At 37.2% G+C, this 17450-nt stretch overlaps 1 long non-coding RNA gene across 1 annotated transcript in view; it reads right to left on the minus strand.

Moving 5' to 3' along the window:
• The window catches only part of LOC150084930 (uncharacterized), a 73344-nt gene extending 58085 nt beyond the window's left edge, over positions 1-15259 (minus strand). The window contains exon 1 of the long non-coding RNA XR_016547085.1: positions 15152-15259. This is a non-coding gene — a long non-coding RNA (uncharacterized LOC150084930). The remainder of the gene's footprint in view (positions 1-15151) is intronic.
• Positions 15260-17450: the final 2191 nt, after the last annotated feature.

A 17450-nucleotide genomic window follows, 5' to 3' on the forward strand; every position in this document is an offset into this window, starting at 1 on the left:
AAAAAAATCACACCATTCCCTCCAAATGCCTGTCCAGTTCCTCCTCAAATTTATTCAACCTATCAACTTCCACAACGACAGATGCAAGTTTGTTCCAGCAAGCATTGAACCATTGAGGCTAATTATGCGAGCATCATTAGACTCTGGGGAGATTCCCCTGGATTGGAAAAGTGCAAATGTATCTCCCATACATAAGGGTGGCTCTAAAAGTGAAGTTGGAAATTATCGACCTGTCAGTCTGACTTCAGTAGTAGGGAAAATCATGGAGGCAATGATCAAGGGTGGAATTCAGGATCATTTGGATCGAATTGAAATTCTCAAGGATACTCAGCATGGTTTCGTAAAGGGAAAATCATGTTTAACAAATCTGGTTCGCTATTTCGAAAGGGTCACTCACGAGCTGGATTTAGGGAATAATTTCGACATTGTTTATTTAGATTTCAGCAAAGCTTTTGACTCAGTCCCACATGAGCGGTTGCTTTATAAGCTGGAACAGGTTGGAATCACTGGGAAAATCCTTAGATGGATAGAAGGATGGCTTCAGGGCAGGAGGCAGAGGGTTGTGATAAATGGCTATTCCTCAGATTGGGTTGATGTAAGAAGTGGGGTTCCCCAAGGATCAGTATTAGGACCACTGTTGTTTTTAATTTTCATAAACGACATTGATGAAGGGATAGAGGGCGTGATGTCTAAATTTGCAGATGATGTTAAAATTGGGAGAGTAGTTAATGATCACTGTCAAGCTGAGCTTCTTCAGAGAGACCTAGATAGACTTCAGGAATGGTCAGAAAAATGGCAGCTGTGCTTTAATCCAACAAAGTGTAAGGTATTACACCTGGGAAACAGTAATCCCAAAAAAAACGTATTCACTTGGTGGAGTTCAACTAAAGCCAGTACTGGAGGAAAGGGACTTGGGTGTTACGATACGGTCAGACATGAAATTCTCTGAGCATTGTAAACAGGTTGCAAGGAAGGCCCATGGTGTCCTATCAATGATCTATCGAACTTTTGCAAGTAGAGATAGGGACGTGATAATCCCATTATATAAGGCTTATGTTAGACCACACTTGGAATACTGTGTTCAAGTATGGAGACCGCACCTGAAGAAAGACATCGAGCTTCTTGAAAGGGTGCAAAGAAGGGTAACTCGCCTGGTGAGATCGGCAAAAGGGCGTCCGTATGAAGAAAGACTTCGAATATGTGGGTTGCAGAGTTTGGAAACTAGACACCTTAGAGGAGATTTGATTGAGGTGTTTAAGGCTCTGAGAGGCATCAGTAAAATGAATGAGGACAAAATTTTCAAGATTATAAATGATGCTAGAACTAGGGGACATAAATTCAAGTTACGGGGGGAAATGTTTAGATTGGATTGCAGGAAGTTCTATTTTAGCCAGCGAGTTATAAATTACTGGAATAAGTTGCCTTCATGGGTGGTAGAGGCCGACAGTTTGGGGAAATTCAAAGGTCATCTGGATAGTACTTTCGGGTAAGGGAAGCACATAGGATGATAGGTTTAATTTCCTTTTTATTTATTTTTTATTTTATTAATTATTATTATTTAGTTATTTATTTTTATTTTTTTGTTTTTATCATTGTTTTGTTCGGATTTATTTTTTTTAATTTAATTTTATTTTTTTATTTTTTTTTTTTTTTTTTTTTTTTTTTTGGCTGGTGCAGCATAAGCCATAGGCTTTCTTGCACCATGCGGCCGTTACTAATACTAATACTAATACTAACCCCCCGCTGGCTAAAGGCAAATTTCCGCACATCTAATCTACATGTCTTTTCTTAATTTGAATTTATGCCCCCTTAGGTTCGTAATCTGAACAAGTGTAAGGATCTCATCAGAATTCAGCGTGCTCAACCCATTCAAGGTCTTATATACCTCAATCAGATCACCGCAAAGGTGCCTAGTCTCCAGCCACTGAAATTTGCAGAACTTAAGCCTCTCTTGGTAAGAGGATCCCTTCATTTCCCTCACCAATCTTGTTGCCCTTCTCTGTATACACGCTCAAGCAAATATACATCCTTCCTAAAATGAGGCCTCCAGACCTGTACACAGTACTCAAGGCGTGGATTGACCATTGCCTTATACAGAGGGATAATCACCTCCTTTTCCCTGCTGGCAAAATTCCTATATATCATTGACAAAACCCCATGACCTGCCCTGGCAGCCTGTCTGCATTGCTCAGAAAACTTCATATCTGACTGCACAATTACTCCCAGGTCTTTTTCATTTTCTACCACATTAAGTGTAGTACCACACAGTTGGTATGTTTCTCTGGAGTTACTTCTACCCATATGCAGTACTTTGCATTTGTCAAGGTTAAACTTCATTGCCACTTCTTAGCCCATCTGCCCAAATTATCTAGATCCTGTTGCAGTAGCACACTGCCATTGCTGTCATTAACAACCCTTTTCATTGACAAATGCAGTAACTTGCATTTGTCAATGTTAAACTGCAGCTTCTCAGTCTTCTCAAATTTTTCAGATCATGTTGCTGTAGCATACCCTGATTACTGTTATTAACCACCCTACTAATTTTTGTATCATCTACTAACTTATAAACTAAGCCTGATATGTCTTTATCAATATCATTAATAAATATAGAAAATAATGTTGGGGGACCACTAAAACTTGGAGCACTTAACAAATAATTTTAGTCCAAGAAGAGCACTACCCATTGATAACCACTCCTTCTCCCACTCAACCATTCCTTTATCCATAGCAGTAACTTACCTCTAATGTTACACTGCTCCAATTTGTATAGTCTTTCATGTGGAATGGCACCAAAAGCTTTTTTGAAATCTCTTACATGGTGCCAAAATTATTTTTTGCACCCAGTTACTGCCCCTTGACAAATCTATGTCATTATTGCTGTATAACTACACCCTTGTCTAGATGGTCTTGCATTGCTTCATTAACCAGTGGATCCATTATTTTCCCTAAAAACGATGTCACGCTTACAGGTCTATAATTACTCACTTCACACTTTCATTCCCCTTTGGGAACTGAGGACACATATGCAAACCTCCAATCTACAGGAACCTCTCCTGTATGTAAGAATGCTCTAATAATTATAGCTAATTGTTTGCTTACCTCTTTTGCTTCTCTAATATAATTGTATAGATCTCATCAGCCCCCAGGTACCTTATTTACTTTCAGGTTCAACAATTTCTTCTCCATATCACAAAATCATTTATTTTTCAGTTTGGTATACTTCTAGTATTTCCACCCCAAAAATTTCTTTGCAGTGAATGTAATAGAAAATATTAATCAGTTTGTCAACAACCTGACCAAGCTTGTTAACAGTTAGGCCATGCAAATCTAGTTAGCCAATAGTTCACCCATCTAGTATTAACCCCAGGGGCTCACATCTGGTGAGTACAGGCTTGGCACACCCAGGGTCCTGAGCTGGATATCATCATTCTTCTTTTTCTTGGTGAGTCCTTTCTACTTCTGACCCCCCCCTCTCTCTCTCTCTCAGGATAACTTGGGAAATTTTTTTGGCTGGTGTAGCATAAGCCTTAGGCTTCCTTGCACCATATGGCTAATAATAATAATAATATGAAGCAGTTTTATTTGCTACCCTTCTTTGCCAGACTTCTCAAAATCTGCCTTAGCTGCCTAACCCACTTGGTGACTTGACTGCAGACTAGTTTATATCTACTGTAGGTTTCTGTATCACTTGATAATTTATAAGCATCCCATGCATTCGTCTTCTCTGCCATCAGACATTCATTTAAGTCTAAACCTAGAACAATATCTCTTAGATGGTATAAAAACCTTAGCAGCTTCCATGATTACTTCCCTCAATGCTTCCCATTTAGAATTTGCAGTCAATAACATCATAACTTGGTCCCACTGAATAAAATTTAAAGTTGTCTGCAACCATTGCAGTTGTCTTTACAAAAGTGAATCCCCTTACCTTTCATATCTTTAAGTAGCTCCCAATAAATATATTTGATCACTGCCACCTAATGGTTCATTTACCTAGATATTCTTAATGCACAAAGAGTCACTGCTGATAATCAGATTGAGAGTACTGCTTTCTTTTATTCCTCTCTAACATGCTGCTGTAGAAAAGTCTTCCAATAAACCCAGAAAAGTTTTTCTACTATGCAAATGATCAATCCACAAGTTCCAGCCAATATCTAGAAAGTTAAAATCCCCCATTATAAGACATTCTGATTTACTGGCCCACTCTATTTGTCGGCATAAATGTCCGTTATACTCATCACAATCGTTTAGATTATAACACACTACTCTCATTTTTGTCTTCCCCGTGCCTATGTCATACCAAACTGATGCACTGCCTTTGCCTCCAAGTGCTTCTTAACCAAAAGTAACAGCACTTCACCATCCTGTCTGCTATTCCTGTACACACAGCACTAACTATATTCAAATTCTGCACCCTTATATTTGAGTGGCACTAGGTCTCCAATAAATGTACAATGTTGGTATCTGATGACTAAAAGTATTGCAAATTCAACCGATTTGTTCACTATACTCTAGTATTAGTGTATCCAAGCACCTGTTTCTGTTCTTAATAACCTTAGCATAGCCCATGTATGTACTTGTGTCATGAGGATCCCAGCAGAAAGAGGTCTTTGTATATACGTGTACACTAATGCTAGCAGTATAGCAAACAAATATAAATTCAGAGTACAACTAGGTCATGAAATGCAGACATAGGGTAATCTACCTGCAGATGTTGTTAATCTATTAGTTTGTGTATCATTCTCCCTCGAAAGCTGGCAGTTTCCTTTGATCCACCTAACAGTGCCCGTACAGTATCAGCAAACATTCTTGCACTCCTATTAAAGTGTATCCCATCCCTGTAAAACAATTCTCCTGTTAGCAAGCACAGGCTCTGCTGCAAAAATTCTACCCCCATAAGCATTGCACAATATCTCAAGGGTCAAACTGATTAACAATGCTCTGTTCATGTACTTCCTTCTATCTATCATGTCTGAGTAGAATTGCAGCCACTTTCAAATTTAATCCTAACTCATGACATTTTGTCAATGTTGCCCTGTACTTGTTAAGTAAGTCTTCAGATATCCTACTCTTAACATCACCTTTTGCCCTTGGCAGCCATACCCTGTTCTGTCCTTTTTACAAAATATATTTCCTGTTTCCTGACAGTGGTTACAATGGTTACTTCCTCTGGGACAACGAGGGCATTCTGCCATGTGGGATGCCACTGTTTTAAAGATGAGTAAACCAAGCCAACATATCACCAGTGAATCAACCCTAATGGAATCCATACTGGTCATCACTTATCAGAGGGAAGATTTTGAAATAGTTTAAGAATTGGCATTTGGATTTCTACATTACTTTGAAAAGAGTACAGGTAAATGCAATGGGGAAATAACTGAAAGGGAAGGGTTTGTCTCTTTTTAGTAATTTCCTAAATATGAGCAAATTTTCACACAGAAAGGAAAAACAGTAATGGGATAAGACACAAAACAGGAGTTTTGGGTCTTCTTATCTCACTGGTGTTTCCAGTTTTTCTCGAAACAGGCAAGTTTTGAGAATGGAGAAATGTCATTGGAGCTTTCTTGTTTCAAGATGATTGAGAATTCTTACATCCCTCTGACAGATGATCATGGGAGGCATTAAGTGAAGTCTTTGGTACATTATTTGAAAGATATGAAATTCACACTGCAGATCACACTGTGTGCTTACTTACTGGCAAGCAGGTGTATGCTTACTAGGGTGGGGGGGTTCGTATTTACCCTCTACAATGGAAAATTCTCAAATTTGTAAAACATACTTTGGGGGAACTTGAATGCCAATATGGTTATAAGCTATATTTAAGTAACCAAAGTGGTTTTAAAAAAGCTAAAAACGGAAGCCAAAATTATCTATCTGCATAGATAATTTTGTTATAGAATTTGAAATGTAGAGCAATTTTAGCATTAGCATTAGTAGAGGCATTTGATGCAAGAAAGCAAGCTTATGCAGCATCAGTCAAAAAAAAAAAAAAAAACTTCCACTTCACCCCTCTGTTCGTTCAAAATACCTGTCCAGCTGAGCCTTAAACTTATTTAGGCTATCAACTTCCACGACGAGGGATTGAAGTCTGTTCCACCAACCAACCACCCGCTGGCTAAATGCAAATTTCCGCACGTCTATCCTACATCTGTCCTCAATTTGAATTTATGCCCTCTCAGGTGATTCTGAGCAAGAGGAAGAATCCCATCAGCCTTGAGCATGCTCAAACCATTCAAGGCTTTATACGACTCTATCAGATCACCTCGCTGGTGCCTAGTCTCCAGTCACTGTAATTTGCAAAACTTAAGCCTTTCTTCGTAAGAGCACCCCTTTGTTCCATTCACTAATCTTGTTGCCCTTCTCTGTACTCGTTCCAGCAGCTCTACACCCTTCTTGAATTTGTTCACAACTTCAATAGACAATTCTCAAAATTTCTATTAAGGTTGAATATTCAGGATCAAACTCTTAGGTGAAGTACAGCAATCACCATTGACTGTTTACTTTGATATTTCATTGAATAATTACAAGCCATACTCTATCTCTACATATTCTACAGATTTCTTTATCTCTGCATATTTTTGTTCAGTTACGTTTTTTTTTCTTTTCTTTTTAACAGCTTGATTCAAGAAAAGAGTAAGTTCATAGGAGACATTTCTTATTGTTCACATTGCCAAATATACAAGTTATGGTGGTGGGGGAGACTTTATAAGAGTGAAATTTCTCCATTCTACAATTCTTTTGACTTTTTTTTATTGGGCAAGAGAAGAGCACGTGGAAAAAACAAAGCACAAGCCAAAATTTAAGGAGACAATCCTGGATTTTCAGAGCATATGATGTTGAAAAAAAGGTGGCTATGTATGCAGATAAACAAGATTCATGCCAATCATGCCACTACCAGTCATCTACGATATGACACCAATTAGTTCCATGAATGAATCAACGGATGGGCAGTGTATAAAGATATTTCAAACATATCAAATAAAAAATATGTAAACACAACTGTGAATCTAAGTTTCCATTTTAAAAACCTAGTCAGCAGAGCTCAGGTAATGTGGAAAGCTATTGAAAAAAGGTTCAAGCACTTGTATCCATAAGAATGAATAGTACACAAGATGATAACAGTGGCTAGCTATTTAGGTGAATATATGTTGAAGAACACTTTGGAAAAACTTCTGAGCTCATACAAATATACTTGGACACAAAGCCAAAACAGAAAAAAATTCTAATTAAAAAGCACAATTTTTTACTGTTCAGCAATTTATGAGACTATTTTTTTTTTGTTAGATAACTTTTTAAATTTATTAAATTATTCTTTTAATGAAATTGTGAATTGTTTATTATGCCATGGAATGTTATGTTTTCATTGTAATAATAGAAAATTTTAGTACTGAGCATGTTTTCTAGTTGGGCTAAAAAATAATTGCTTTTCTCTTTTTTTTATGCCAACTGAAAAAAAAAAAAAAAAAAAAAATCAAACTGATCTATAACATATTTCTTGATATATATATATATATATATATATATATATATATATATATGACTCCATAAAACATTTACACTTTGGTAGTTTACCTTGGTAGAACACATTGATACAGATAGTAACCAGTCAGTACACAATCAGCAGTGGTCAAGGGGCTATGCTAGGTTCCCGTTATTCAGCCTTTGCCAAATACCCCGTGCATGTGTGTGTGATTACATATATGGTTGTACTGACACAATGATTAAATTATGAATTAATAAAAAAACATTAAAAAGAAAGTGGTATATTACAGTGTTCTAAAATTATTTCTGACAATAACCACAGAGCCCACCAATTTATAAAATTCCAAATGTAGCTCTTTCAATCTCATTAAGACAGTTATTCCACATTCCTGTAAAACAAGTTACTGTAGTATTTAGTTATACGAGTTAGGAACATTCTCAAAATTATAATTTTAAGACTATTCTGAAAAAAAGGTTTAATTACAACCAAGAATTTTGGCCACAACTCCATTCACAGATGCCTAATTAATTGTGCATCAGGAGCAACAGAAATGAAATGGTGTCCATAGTGCAGTCTTTTGAAATGGATGCATTTGATAAAAAAAAACAAGTTAACCAGGTTACATTTGGTATAAAGAATGTAATTATATATGATATTATATAAAGAATAAAATTTTTTATATAATAAAAATTGTAACGACTATAACATTTTCTTTACGTAATAATTACACAAAGAAAATAATTAATAATATGGAATTCTCCACATCACTAAAGTCTCATAATTCACAGAAATATATTCCTTCATTACAAAATGGAGCAAAATATCTTCTTGGAGAAATAAATTCTATTTTGAACCATATAATTAAGATTATTTAATGTGAGTGAACTGGATTAAATAATATGATCAAGTATTTAGATTAATAATAAAGATGATCTGATTTTCAGATGGCAAGAAGCAGCTTTACCGTATATAGCAAATGCACTGTACAATAATACTGAACTTTTGACAAAATTTTAAATTTTCTTCTGCAAGAGAGACAGACCTAGTTATATTTATCTATACTCTGCAAAGTTGTTCAAGATGTATTATGAATTTTATCATATAATCAATAATTTTCTTATATGAAAATCTTATTTTTATCTTCATTTGATTTTTTAACATAATTAATAGTGGCAATTGATGAAAGGAAGCAGCCTTAAGACAGCATCTGTCCAAAAAAAAAGAAGAAAAAAACCCTACACACTTCACTTGTCTATCGCTTCTAATAATTTAAATAATTGTTCTTTAAACTTATTCAAACTACCCACTTCCACAACAAATAGTTGATTCCAACAATAAATTATTCTGTGGCTGAAAGCATTTTTATGCACCCATCCTACACCCACCTTTTCCCCCACCCAATTTAAATCTAAGTCTCCTTGTTGCTGTCCAAGAAAACAGTCAAGATAGATCAGCATGGATTTCACTCCATCCATTTAAACCCTTAAACACTTGTCAGGTATCTCCTTGCAGATGCATAATTTACAGAACAAGTTTTTTTTAGTAAGAGAACTTCTGTGATCATGACCAATCATGTTGCTCTTATCTGCACCTGTTCTAACAGATCCACATCCTTTATAAAATGAGACTTCTAGACCTATATGCAGTGTCCACAATGCAACCTAACCACTGCCTGGTATGATGGGATAATCACCTTCTTGTCCCTGCTGAGCTATCCCAGCAGCCTGTCTGCACTGCCCAAAGAACTTCATGTCGGACTGAACAATTATCCCTTGCTCTTTTTTTTAGTCCATTAACTTCGGTGTGGTACCACTTATCTGGTATGTTATTCTGTGATTATTGCCACCCAAATGAATTACCTTGCATGTATTAATGTTCAACCTTAATTTCCACTTTTCAACTCATGTACCAAATTAATCCAGATCTTGTTGGAGTAGCATACAATGATTCCTGTCATTAACCTCCCTGTCAACCTTTGCATCATTAGCAACCTTAAACATTAAACTGGATATGCCTTCATCAATATTGTTAATAAATACTGAAAACAGCAAGGAGACCAGCACTGAACTCCACTAATAACATTAGCCCATGAAGAGCAGCAGCCATTAAGAACCACTCTGTCACGAACCACACAATCCCTTTGTCCATAGCAGTGACTTGACCCAAAATCTATACTCATCCAATTTGTACAGCAGTCTTTCATGCAGAACAGAGTCAAAAAGCTTTAGCGAAATCTAAGTATATGAGACATAAAAATTACTTTTTTCCTCCAGTTCCTTTGTTACTATGTACCAGTGCTCAGACAAGATTGCCACTTAACATGCTATGATTTCTACATAGCAGCATTCCTGTCCAGATGATCCTACATTAGCTACCGACTCCATCTTTAGCTACCAACTCCATTACTTTCCCTAGAACAGAAGCCAAGCTTAAAGGTCTGTAATTGCTTACTTCACCCTTTGATTGGTGAAGACAATGGCTTATCTCCAATCCACAGGTGCCTCCCCTGAATCCAGAGTCTTTCATAATTATCGCTAAAAGTAATAATAAAATATTGCATACCTCTTTTGCTAATTCTTTTCATATAATTGGATTTATTAAGTCAGCTCCAAGTGCTTTGTTTGCTTTTAGCTTCAACAATTATTTCTGCTTCCCTCCCAGGTATAATAAAATCATTTAGCTTCCTGTTAAAATTAAGTATACTCATGGTATCTCCAGCCCTAACAATTTCACATATGATTCAGTAGATGCAAAAAGGTAGCTCTTCTTAATGGTAAACTCAAACTATATTCAGTTTGTCAGCAACCTGGACAGGATCATCAATAGTTACACCATTCATACCTTCTAGACCAATGTGATTCAACTCTTTTCTATTTATAGCAAATGGACCAAAGAGTTCTTTGCTATTTTCTTTCACATTCTTAGCCAAAGACTTCTTGTAATCTGCCTTGCCATTCCTAATCCACTTAGTAACTTGATTGCAGACTAGTTCATATTTACTGTAGGCTTCTGTATCCCCTGATAGTTTATAATCATCTCACCCATGCAGTTTTCTTCACTGCCACTCATCCGTTCATCTGACATTTAGGGATAAACATTGAATGCTATCTCTTAGCTTTTATAAAATGCTTAGTAGCTCCTACAATTACTTCCCTGAATTTTCAGTCAGTAACATCATCACCGGGTCTCACTGAAAAGAACTGAAAAATTGTCTGAGACCACTATAGTCAGTCACCTTTGCAAAATCAAAATCCTTCCCTTTACCCTTGACCATACTTATACCTTTAAGGAAATCCCACATCAATACACTATGATACTGCCACCTAGTGGTTCCTTTATCCAGTCTATCCCACACTCTTCTTTCCACACATGTTGTACTCATCATATTCATATTTATAAAATCTTGATGTTGTCCACATCTGATGACTAAACAAAATCTTCAAATTCATTCACTATGCTGCCAGATTTAGTATATAAGATATATGTGTGCTTTTAGTAATCCTAACACAGCCCATCTATTTGCCTTTCCCCATGAGGTCCATGAATATGCCTTGTAATTCTTAGCACCTTGCTTTCCAAGCTGCTGCATGTCCCAAGAGAAGTAGTGCAAGAATTATTTTCAAAAATTCCTGCAGATGCTAGTAAATTATTAGTTGTTTACATCCCCCCCCAAACCATCTAACCCTGCCTCGATAGCATCAGCAAATATTCTTGCACTCCTATATAGATTTTCCCACCCCTGTGATATCAATCAATCTCTCTCTCTTGTTAACAGGAACAGGACATGTAGTGAAAAATTCTACCTCATGAACCATGCACAATCTCTCCAGTCAAATTTGATTGACAAGGATCTATTATTTACTTCCTCCTATCACATGTGGGCAAGAGTCAATTCTTAATAACATTAATACCAATATGTATAACAGCCTCCGTAGCTGAGTGGTCAGGAGCGGGAGTGCAGTAGCACACGCTCTTTGAGTAGACTGGGGTTCAAGCCCCTAACTGCTAAATACAGTCAATCTGCCAGCCTGCACTGGACCAGTGTGGCAGATTATGGTCCATTTCCCTCAGCATGAATTGTTGAAGAGGCTTCCATCCTGCAGTGGGTTGATAATGGCTGCAGTTTACATTTGTGATCTTGTGGGCATGTAATGCGGAACTGGAATTTGGGGAATACAATGTGTATAGAAAGGATAGACAGGACAGGAGGGGAGGAGCGGTTATGCTATTAATTAAGAAACACATAAAGTCCAAGGAAGTGAAGCCAGTCGACATCGATGGACAGGGCAGTGCCGAATCAGTTTGGTGTGACATAAGCATAGGGAAATCAAAATTGAGAGTAGGAGTGTGCTATAGGCCTAATGACTCTGATGAGTATAATAAGATATTGTACAGGGAAATAGAGTGGGCCAGTAAATCAGAGAGTCTTATAATGGGGGATTTTAATTTCCCAGATATTGACTGGAATTTGTGGGTTGGTCACTCGCACACTAGCAAGGCTTGTGTGGATTTATTGGATGATTGTTTTCTACACCAGCATGTTCGTGAGGCAACAAGAGGGAGCAATACTCTTGATCTGATTATCAGTAGTGACTCTTCATGCATTAAGAACCTGCAGATAAATGAACCACTAGGTGGCAGTGATCACAGTGTGTTGAAGTGGGATTTACTCAAGGAGGTAACTACCATCAGAGGTAAAGGGAAGGGTTTTTGTTTTCGTAAAGGCGACTATGATGGTCTGAGACAGTATTTAAATTCTATACAGTGGGACCAACTGATGATGTTACCAACAGCAAACTCAAAATGGGAAGCATTCAAGGAACTAATCTTGGAGGCTACCAGGCTTTACATACCAACTAAGAAATATTGTTCAAGGTTTAGGCCTAAATGGTTGTCAGATGAACTAATGAGACATGTGGCAGAGAAGAAAAATGCATGGGATACATATAAATTAATGGGTGACATGGAAGCATATGATAGATATAAGTTGGTCTGTAACCAAGTCACAAAGGAGATTAGGCAGGCAAAGGCAGACTACGAAAAATCCTTGGCAAAGGATGCAAAGAAAAACAGAAAAGAGTTCTTTACATACTTGAACTCGAGAAGGAAAGGGATGAATCAGATTGGTCCACTGGATATTGATGGTTCAACAGTTGAGGATCCTGCTCAGGTGGCTAACAATCTAAACGAGTATTTTGCATCTACATTCACGCATGAGGAGTTATTCAGGAAGGAGAATGATGTAGGTAAAGTAAACATTGGCAGTGAGCTGGATGATTTTGTAATAACTGAGAGGAAAGTGGAGGAGAGATTGTTGAGGATAAACATAAAAAAGGCACCTGGGGTGGATGGGATCTATCCAGTTATATTAAAGGAGGCAGCAAAGGAAGTATGCAAACCCCTAGCCATAATTATGAGAGCTTCTTTGGACTCAGGGGAGGTACCCATAGACTGGAGATGTGCAAATGTAACCCCAATTCACAAAGGAGGATCAAAGGCTGACACAAGTAATTATAGACCTGTTAGTTTAACTTCTGTTCCAGGTAAATTAATGGAGGCACTGGTTAAAGAAGCACTGCAGGATCATCTAGACAAGAATTCAGTTATAGCTCAGACGCAGCATGGTTTTGTTAAGGGCAGGTCTTGCCTGACCAATTTGATTGGATACTATGATGTAGTCACAAAAGAACTGGATGCAGGGAATAACTTTGATATTATATATTTGGATCTTAGAAAGGCTTTTGATACTGTTGCACATGGAAGACTGCTGCACAAATTGGAGCAGTGTGGCATTGGAGGCAAATTGCTGCTATGGATAAGGGGATGGTTGAGTGGCAGAAGACAGAGAGTGGTAATCAATGGACACTGCTCAACGTGGACTAATGTTATTAGTGGAGTTCCTCAAGGTTCAGTGTTGGGTCCGTTGTTGTTTTCGGTGTTTATGAATGATATTGATGATGGGATATCAAGTTTAATGTCCAAGTTTGCAGATGATACAAAGGTTGGCAGGGTCGTCAAGGACACTACTGACGCTATGCTGCTGCAACAGGATCTGGAAAGGTTGAACAGATGGGCTGAGAGGTGGCAAATGAAGTTTAACATTGACAAATGTAAAGTACTGCATATGGGAAACAGTAACCCCAGAGCAACGTATCAACTCTGCGGTACCACACTGACAGTGGTGGAGAATGAAAAGGACCTGGGGGTAATTGTGCAGGGAGATATGAAGTTCTCTGAGCAGTGCAGACGAGCTGCAAGAGTAGCTCATGGTGTCTTGTCAATGATATACAGGAATTTTTCTAGCAGGGATAAGGAGGTGATTATTCCCTTGTATAAGGCAATGGTTAGGCCACATCTTGAGTACTGTATACAGGTCTGGAGGCCTCATTTCAAGAAGGATGTAGAGCTGCTGGAACGGGTACAGAGAAGGGCAACAAGATTAGTAAATGGAGCAAAGGGTTGCTCTTACGAAGAAAGGCTTAAGTTTTGCAAATTACAGAGTCTGGAGACTAGGCACCAGCGAGGTGATCTGATAGAGGTGTATAAGGCCTTGAATGGTTTGAGCATGCTCAATGCCAATGGGATTCTTCATCTTTCTCAGAATAATCACCTCAGAGGGCATAAATTCAAATTGAGGAAGGACGGATGTCGGATAGATGTGCGGAAATTTGCCTTTGGCCAGCGGGTGGTTGGTTGGTGGAACCGACTTCCATCACTTGTTGTTGAAGTTGATAGCCTAAACAAATTTAAAGCTCAACTGGACAGGTATTTCGAACGAACGGAGGGGTGAAATGGGAGAGGGTTTTTTTTTTTTTTTTGGGCTGATGCTGAATAAGCTTGCTTTCTTGCATCGTATGCCTCTACTAATGCTAATGCTATATGATTGTTAATTGTTCTACATCATCATTAACTTTTGCCTACGGCAGTATCGCTAGCAGTCTGGAAGGGGCACCCGTTTCTGAATCTCTGCCACCGGTTTCCCTAACAGTATTAAATCAGTAGACTTCTTAGAATATTTCTGTTAGCTCAAAAGGTTATATAAATAAGGTATCAATTTGTCGAGAGCTAAATTCATTATGCATTTCATTTAAATAAATGCAAAATATACAATATACGTGCTTAAAAAATGCGTTTTTTCTTTGGAAAAGATGCAGAAGCTGCACCGCCGAATTCACATCCGGTAAGCTATATTCCAAATAACTAACACACATCTTTTGCAATACTCAAAAAAATAATAATAAATACTATTTTAATGCAACACTAGCAACATATAAAGCTAAAAACAAGTCATTAGTAAACGTTATCATACATAATAACCATCAACAAAGGATGATAAACTCCCAGAGCATTAAACCTTTCATATTTCAGTGAAAAGCATTCTCCCGTTCAAGACTGATCGCGACAGCATAACATTAACTGCATAAATTTCTAAAACACATAGTACTATCATAAATTTCCAACACAATTTTAATAAGTTATTTCCTTCCGGGTATTCTTCCACACGTTACTCAGTTTATAACCAGGGAGCACATTGACAGCAAGCAAACATAAGAATATAAAGAAAACAACCTTTAATTCGTAAATATTTGATTGCAATACATAAAACCGATGTGTTACTTCAATTACAGCAATTAGCATATAGAAAAATAAGATGAATAAACATCTTACCTTATGGATCAAAAAATATACATTTATTTCATTCACCGAATAAAAATACATCAATTCACTCTACGCTACTCGCAAAACCAGACGCCCAGCACTTTCTGCCGTTGTCTGTCATTCATTCGATTACGGCGCCACCTTTCATCAAAGAAGCTGACGTACCGACGTCTAAAGATAGCAGTAATTTAGAGAACGCTGATACATCAAATAAGTAATGAATAGAAATACAAAACATACATGGAAGCGAAAGTATTGAAAAATTTATTGATACACGCCTTCGTATCAAAGTAAAATTTTAGAAGGATAAAACATTATTGATGCTAACCTATAATTTACAGTACTAACTTACAATACAGTATTAACCACACTTCACAAAAAAGGAGAATTAAAGGAAATGTACCCGTGATAATGCTTTAATAAAAAGAATCAAACAATGAAGAATAATAAAAATAAGAAGCTTCAAGGAAAAATAATAAATTAGACGCCTCACGAAAAAATAATAAATTAGACGCCTCACGAAAAAATAATAATAATAAACAAGACGCTTCACGACTAAACAACTATGTCGCGAAGCATCTGTATATTGTCGATAAATTGCATGTTCTAAGGTAGGTCCGGACGGTTTGCAAGATGTGTTTCACCAGACTTTCTAAGTGAAAAATGCTATTCAACCACGGCTCGAGACAAACTAACTCCACCAGGGTGCAAAAAGCCTCAGGAACTCAGGACAGTTCTTCCCGCTCGAGAGGAAGTTATTTCTCAACTTAGGTTTCCGATCGAAGTTGAGAAAAACTTCAGAATCAAAGCCAGGCCTTTTCTTTTTTTCATACAGCTGAGTAGCGACGCTATCTACTTCACTACTTATATATATATATATATATATACCCTCATAAGTACATATATATATACTAAAGTAACGATATATTCCGGAAATGATTTTTTATTCCACGAAAAGTCCACCAGTTTTAGAATGTATACCTGGCAAGGTGACTCACAGCAATTTCAAATCATCAATTATAACATGTACCTATATCAATATTTACTCGAGACTACTCCTTTTCTGAAAGGGTCAAGGATGATACCATATGGTTTGAGCATGCTCAATGCTAATGAGATTCTTCCTCTTGCTCAGAATAATCACCTGAGAGGGCATAAATTCAAATTGAGGGAAGACAGATGTAGGATAGATGTGCGGAAATTTGCCTTTAGCATATAGAAAACACAACAAGGAATGGAACAGACTTCCATTCCTTGTTGTGGAAGTTGATAGCCTAAACAAATTTAAGACTCAGCTGGACAGGTATTTCGAACGAACGGAAGGGTGAAGTGGAAGGTTTTTTTTTTTTTTTTTTTTTTTTTGGCTGATGCTGCATAAGTTTGCTTTCTTGCATCATATGCCTCTACTAATGCTAATATATTCGCTTACCATAACCCTGCATTAGCCTGAGAGCCGGTCGCTTATTTGGGACATAGCAAATGTGGTTTCTGCCATAAGCACTAATGGAGTTAAGGAAAATACTCAAAATAACTTATTTTATTTTTTTTTTTTTTTCCTTCAGAAATATGTCTACACCTTTTATTATTATTATATAATAATTATAATCAATTATTATAATTATTATTATATTAGTATATCCATTATTATATAAGACTGTAATAGTTTTATATAAAAGTTAACAGCTGTTTGGATAATACTTTAATGAGTTTTATTTTATTTTATATTATTGATTAATTAAATTTATAAATGAATATTTATAACTATAATTTAATTGTTTAATTAAATTAAACTATAATTTATTATTATCATGATTGCTCTTATATTATTTCTCCCTGATTGGAGATTCCACCTTGTGACGGGCATTGCTACCAAGTGCACAGGGTTGTTGTCTGGTGTTACTGTTGGTCGAGGAACTCTCTGACTATCCTACAGGTGTTCAGGATTGCGACTTTCTACAGTTCCTTGTAGGGGTTCGCTGGGAGACCTATTGCTGCTAGGCTGTTATGGAGGTTATTTGGCACCATACATGTGGTTGACACGATGATCGCGATGGTCGTTACTTGTTGCATATGCCACATCTCTTTGATCTCCTGTTTTAGGTAGGTGAACTTCCTGATTTTTCCCCATGGATTTTCTGCAAGTTGCCAGTGTTGGGTACCGCTAGATCAATCAGATAGGTAGCCTTTTCCTTCTTGTCCACAAGGGTTATGTCCGGTCCGTTGTGCGGGATTGTCCTATCCGTTATTATGGCGCGGTCCCAGTACAGCTTGTGCGTTGGGGTCTCTAGTACTGCCTGGGGTAGGTACT

The sequence above is a fragment of the Mastigoproctus giganteus genome, chromosome 6 (assembly GCF_048544385.1).
Source record: "Mastigoproctus giganteus isolate SK-2022 chromosome 6, ASM4854438v1, whole genome shotgun sequence".
Lineage (NCBI taxonomy): Eukaryota > Metazoa > Arthropoda > Arachnida > Uropygi > Thelyphonidae > Mastigoproctus > Mastigoproctus giganteus.